Source organism: Bubalus kerabau, chromosome 6, assembly GCF_029407905.1.
Source record: "Bubalus kerabau isolate K-KA32 ecotype Philippines breed swamp buffalo chromosome 6, PCC_UOA_SB_1v2, whole genome shotgun sequence".
Lineage (NCBI taxonomy): Eukaryota > Metazoa > Chordata > Mammalia > Artiodactyla > Bovidae > Bubalus > Bubalus kerabau.
Window position 1 is genome coordinate 36,655,570 of NC_073629.1, and position 6,690 is coordinate 36,662,259.

Genomic DNA, 6,690 nt, shown 5'->3' on the forward strand with positions numbered 1-6,690 from the left:
TTAGTTCTGAAATCTTGGATCATCTTTAAAATGAGGTGGGTGCGATTGGCCTTCTCCCCAACCCACTGAGGGCCAGAACTTGATATTTGGTGGATACTTCTCCCTTTAGAGACCCTCGTGGGCTAGGACTTCTCAAATAGGATAGATTCAGGACCTTTACCTCAGAATTATGTAAACTGTGATTGTGTTTTAGAAAAGTTACTTGCTAAAACCAGTTAAGTTTTTGTATATGTGTAAATGATCATGAAATTGAGTTTTATAAGATGTTCTGTATAGTGAAGTTACACACTCAAGGTGTCTCTTGGAGTGGATTCTCTCCCATAAAGTCTTATCTATCTGCAACATTGTGTCTGGGTAATGTTTTGTCTGTTACTGTCTGCCAACTGTTACCAGAGAGCAGCTTCATACAAACTGAAACACTCCCGTGTAAAGTACTGTAGCTTGTGCTGTTTGTTTCTTTTGTTGTTTTTTTAGCAAGTAGACTCCCTCTCTTGCTACATTTCATGGACCTGGGGGTTTCCCAGCAGAGGATATTAGCCTCCCTTTTCATGACCTTACCATTTACATCTTTGTCTATGTTAAATACTTCATATTGGAAACTTTAAATGCTGCAGATTTGTGTAGATTTCTAATACCAAAGACAGAAGTAAATGTTTTCCATATACTTTGTCTTGCCTGTATGCAGCCCTGTGTAATATGGTGAATTAGAGTGGTGTTTCACTTTGTAATATTTTGTAAATATGTCAATATAATAAATAGTTACTACTTGCATTACATCGATTGAGAGCTGAAGTCTTTCCATCGAACAGTTCCATACATAATTCAGCATGTGCAGATCTCATCATAAACACAAGACTAGAAGCCCTGTGATCTGCAATAGTTGCAGATAATATATCATTGACATGCTTACCACGTGCCACACAGTTCTAAATGCTTTATGTGCTCTAATTTACAATAACCCCAGGAGGTATAACCCCATATTATCTCCACTTTTCAGATGAAGGAACAGGCATTTTGAGAGGCTGTAGCTTGACCCACCTTACAGAGCTGGCAAGTGTCAGCGAGTTCCAACTTGGGTGGTCTGACTCCAGAGCCTGTACCACCACACTTAATAGGGGCAAAAGGGTTTCCTTGGTGGCTCAGTGGTAAAAAATCTGCTTGTCAATGCAGGAGACACAGGTTTGATCCCTGAGTCGGGAAGATCCCCTTGAGATGGAAATGGCAACCCACTCCAATATTCTTGCCTGGGAGATCCCATTAGACAGAGAAGCCTGGTGGGCCACAGTCCACAGTTTCGCAGAGTCAACAGGGACAAAAGGGAGATTAGGGATGTCAGACTGCATAGTTGAGCAGCTGTGATACCAAAGAGTGGTTTAAATGATTGAAGATGAACACAATTCAGAAACAGTCTCCTATTCCTGCCTCCTAAAAGAGAGCCTCAACTAGATATTGCCTAGAGAGAGAGGTGTCAGAGATTGACCTTTATCTACTTTGATTCAAACTTTCCATAGAAAATGATGAAGTGCTAAGCCAGAGAGACTTGGAGGCAAGTTTCCCTTGGCAGAGCAGGCCTGTGGGTTGTCCCCAGTGGTGGAGGCAGGTTGGCTCAGAACAGCAGGGAAACCCATTCCTTCTAGAGAGCAGGGAAGGCCAGTTCCAAGGTAATAGCGTCTGGTTGATGTCACCAGCACACTGCGCTTAGAAATACAAAATCTCCCCTATTTCATTATAGTGTGTTGGGTTACCCTAGTCCTGACTCCCACTGCTTGAAGGGCTGATTGTTTTGGATTTCTCCTCAACATGTTATCATTGATGGGCCTTTAGACCTTGTATCTTATCATCACCACTCTTACCACTACCAATCATGATAAGAACTCCCTATTTATTAGTTTGGAGAAGGAAATGGCAACCCACTCCAGTACTCTTGCCTTGAAAACCCCACGGACGGAGGAGCTAGGTGCATGGGAATAACCCTTATAAATCATTAAAATGTTGTCTTCCATCAAGTAACTGAAGTAAAATATATTGATAATCAGTCTTTAGGTGCCTTGTTTTGTTCTATTTAATTTGACAACTGTACAGAAGAGTGATGAAAGCGTCGCCCCAGACACCAGCATCTCTGGGTTCCCATCCCATCCTCACCACACAGGGGCTCAGCCAATCAGTATAATAACAGCAGGTACTTGATAGGAGGTTGTGGGACTCAACTGAGACTGTACATATCAAGTGTGATTGCGTCTGGCTTGCCCGGAACCATTTTTACCACTGTCGTCATGGTGGTCACTGTCAGATGGATTTGCTGTCAAATTTGGGTAGTTGCTATATGAATCTTTGAATTCCTTCAGTGTAAATCAGGCTCACTTAGTGGATTAAGAGGTAAAACTACAGATTCTCAATTAGACAGTCTTTCTAGGAATGATGTTAAATCATCTGGTATCATAGAAAGTAGACGTTTTAGCAGTTGCACCTGGGTTCAAACCCCAGCACCACCAGTGACTTTCTGGGCACCAATTTCATCTTCTGTAATAAAGGGATAATTATAAGTGTCTGAGAGAGTTGAAGGATAAACCATAACATATGAAGAAAAAGATGCCAGTAAAGAGCCTGGCACACGGTAGGTACTCAAGAAATGTTGATCCCCTTCCCCTGATGAGTTGTAAAATGCTTAGGGACCAGATTATGGACTGGAAGCTTTCATTTTAAATGCTAAAGCTCATGTTTTCTTACACATAATCACATTTTGAGCATTCAAATTACAGATGGAATAAAAAGGTGTGTGTTCAGGAAGATTAATATTCAAACCCACAAACAACCTCAGAAGTTGAATTTAACAGCTCTACATTATTTTGACCAGGAAAATAGGATTATCACCCATCTCATAATCATCTAGATTTAGTCCATTAGTCACTTCATTTTTCACTGAAACTAGTTTTCTGGGATTGGTTGAGCTCTGATTAGAAAGGATTGGTTGAGCTCTGATTAGAAATGTTATGCTCTAGCGTCTGGCAGACTTTAAAAAGTATCTTATTGTAAGTAATGAACCAGTCCCTAAAAAAGGTCAAAAGGAATCCTTTCTCAAGTTAGGTGCCATTAGTTAAGACAGTATTCAGGGAAATAGTGACAGAAAAATAACTCTTGAAGCACTCTAGGCTGGCTCTGTCAGGAAGTTCCGGAATTTCTAGGCACAAGTACAATCACAGCGACCCAGACATTGAGAGACTCAGAGCAGAAACAGAATGAACACAAATCTCTCCTCGCCCTGTCTGCTAATGGACACTGGGGTGCATGTTGAGCCCGGGGGTGGGGGGTAAACCCCAGAATAGTGGACCCCCATCTGCTGGTACAGTCCTGGCCCCCTCTCCAGCTGAGCAACCCTGGGGAAAGCACACAGAGCCCCTGAATCGTAGCCTCTGAGAATGAAGAGGTTAACCAGTTGAAAACCATTATTTCTATCTAAGCTCCATGGTTATGAAGTTATTCCGGACCACAGAAGAAACAAACAACTTCACCAACGTATAGAGGTTTTAGAATATGCTAGTACTAACTAGGATAGTCAAATCTCTGCTCAGCTTACTCAAAATTCTTTGCACAATCATTTCATGGCTGTTAAGTGGCACAGGGGCAGATCTGTGGGTCTGCTGTATGCAGCATGGTACCCTTAGTACCCATCCACTGGCACATGCCGGAAGCCGGGGAATGTTCGTGGAGTGAACAGGTCCCCAGCACTCCTGTGTGGGGACCTGTGGGCAGGCACTGGCCCTAGGTTCTGTGGCTGAAACGCTAAATGTGCTCTGACTTTGACTCTAGCAGTTGAGTTCTGTGTGGATGGTTGCAACTGAACCTCAGAAACCACAGCTCCTTGAGGGGGCACTGGAGACTGGCCAGCTCTTGGCTGCTGTCATGACACCACCACCTTTCTCTCCTGAATTAACTGCTTGGGCATGTGTGCTCTGGACATCACACCACCTGAGCTGCTCCAACAGCACTCTGCAGTTGTTACTGCTCCGTGCCCACAGGAAGCAGAATGCACACCATCTGCACTTAGTACGTTTTCCTTCTGCCGATGATAAAAAAATAAGTATCCCTACATTTGGGATCTGCAGTTCCTGGAATCTTTTCAGACTTCGTCTCACTGAATCTGGCGCAGCACAACCCTGAAAGGCAGGTAGGGCAACCTCCATCTATGAAATGAAAATGCACGGGAACTTCCAATTTCTCAGAATCCCTAAGGCCTTTCTCCAGAGGAACTTCTATCTACACTGTGGGCATTTGCTGATGTCCTAGGTCAAGAGGCAGCACAACTGGGCCAAAATCCTCCTACTTCTTGCTGTCAGCACATACTGACGTGTTTGAAATGTGTCAATAAATCTAATAATGTCTCAAGTCTGATCAGCAAATGCGTTTGGATTTTCTAGTGATTTGAATGTCCTTGCCTCCATGAGGGTAAATTTTTTGGTTTTTTCCCAATGATAATTTAGGTTTTGTCTCCTCATTTGAATATTTTAAAAAATCTCATCTCATTTAATTCTGAGAATTCAAAGGTTGGTAACACTGCATCTTTGAATCATGAAAACTCTTGTTCTGGTTGAATAACTCTTCTACACAAGAGCTAGAACTAGTTTTTAAAGCAATTTGACCTATTTTAATGGTCTAATCAACCTTTTTGTCTAAGAAACAGCACAGATTAATGGTCAAGGCCTCAAAATTGGACTGTCGGGCTCCACCACATACTGGCTGAATGACCCTGGGCAAGCTGCTTACACTGCTTCCTCCTCAGCTTGTCTTTAGTTAAGATGGGGAGATGAAGCACCTTATTTCAGACATGAGGCTTAAATGCGGCAACATGTATAAACAGAGCTCTCATATATTTGCATTTTGGCCATTTAATATACAAAAATAAACATTGCAGGCTAAATTCAGATGTGAAAAAGAAAACCTCTTGTATGTATGTATATTTGCCTTTGAAAGAATCATCTTAAGGTAACATTTCACATTAGCAGTCCTTTAAAATTGCTGACCACAAATCAAACACAGCACATGGTATATGAGTTGTCTACGTCCATGTAACAAATGAGTCCAACCCTTATCTATGGAGGACAACAAACACCTATTTTCCCACATTTTCTGTGGGCCAGAAATCAGGGAGGGAATATATTAGTAGGGGTCTCTGGCTCATAATCTCCCATAAGCCCTCGAAACAGTCACCCAGGGCTGCAGTCATCCAACAGCTCAAGTGGGGGAGAGTCAGCTTTCAAGCTCAGTCACGTAGGCCTCTCTACATGACTGACTGACAAGATGGCAGCTGGCTTTTCCCAAAATTGCACCATCCAAGAGGGAGAGAGCAGGAGCACTCAAGGTGTAAGCTAGTCTCTTCATACTTAATCTCAGAAGTAACAGCCCATCACCTTGATCTATTCTATTCCTTAGAAAGTGAGCTACTAAACCACCTCACATTCAAGGGGAAGGAAGGGATTATAAGCAGCCTGAACACCTGGACAACGTGATCACTGGGGGCCATCTTAGCAACTGGGTAAACTGAAGATCTTTTAAGCCAAGTGTGAGGTTCTCCTGAAGAGCATAGGTTACTTTTGGTGAAATTTAGTTGATTAAAATTTAGTTCTTTGTTTAATGAAAAAAAAAAAGATTAAAAAAAATAATTTCCTGTTGATTCCTTAAGTACATTATTTGTCGTGTTCCAGACTCTGCAGAGAATATAGGCAATAGTAAGAGGAATGACTCCTCAGAGGTGCTCATTTTCTGTCCTTTCTCATTTAGGAAATGCCCTTCCTGGGAGTCTGTGCTGGGAAAGGATGAGAGAAAGAGGAGTGTTTTCAGACACATAGGAAGTGGAATCAATCTCATAGTAACAGAAAAGTGAAAATAGCAACCCAGTATGCCATGGAAATATAGCTGCTGAAATTTTAAAATTATAATATCTCCAAGTGTCGGGCAAATCATCCGTTCATTCAGGAAATATACATTGAGCTCCTCTGATGTATTCCACCAATCAAAGGCTTTGAGGATACAACAACAAACCTGCCAGGTCCTACACCTGAGAAGCTCACCTGCTTGCAGATGATGACAAGCAATAAAGAGATACATGGAATTAGGTACTGAGAGGTGTTACTGAAGAAGGAAAAAAGCAAAATAAGTGTTATTCTTCATAGGGTGGTCAAGGAAATTAGTTTTGAACAAAAACCAAATTTAAGTGAGAGAGGAAAAAAAGGTGTGAATATCTATGTGCTTAGAGTTCGTAGAATAGTAAGGTCCAGTATTCTTGTGGACATAATCCCACAGACAGAGGAGACTGACAGGCTACAGTCCATGGAGTGGCAAAGAGTCAGACATGACTGAGTATACAAGCAAGGTGCAGTGGGGTTGCAGAGAGTCACAAGGAAGAGAGTAACAGGAGATCATGTCAGAGAGCTTCTTGGGGCAGACTGGGTTGTCTTGAGGGCCCAGTAATGAGGGAGGTGAGAGCCATTGGAGGCCTTTAAACTGGGCAATGACATGATCCCATGTATATTTCAGAAGCTCACAGAGGATGCTATAGCTTGAGACAGAGCTAAACCTGGGAAATTAACACTCTGCCATTCCTCCATTAGACTTCCCTGGTGGCTCAGTGAAAAATAATCCGCCTGCCAAAGAAGGAGATGCAGGTTCGATTCCCAGGTTGGGAAGATCCCCTGG